The sequence below is a fragment of the Penaeus monodon genome, chromosome 34 (genome assembly GCF_015228065.2).
Source record: "Penaeus monodon isolate SGIC_2016 chromosome 34, NSTDA_Pmon_1, whole genome shotgun sequence".
NCBI lineage: Eukaryota > Metazoa > Arthropoda > Malacostraca > Decapoda > Penaeidae > Penaeus > Penaeus monodon.
Window position 1 is genome coordinate 14284294 of NC_051419.1, and position 201 is coordinate 14284494.

Genomic DNA, 201 nt, shown 5'->3' on the forward strand with positions numbered 1-201 from the left:
AACAGATAACGAAAGAGGGGAGGGAGAAATGAAAAGGGATAGGGATAGGCAAGCCAAAGGGAAGTTTAAGGGAAAAGGAACAAGGGAAAGGGAAGGAATAGGATAGGGGTGGGAAGTTAAGAGGAGATACCAAGGGAAATCGAGGGGAACTAGTAAAGGAAAAGGGGAAAGAGGGGAAAAGAAGGGCAGAAAAAGGTAATA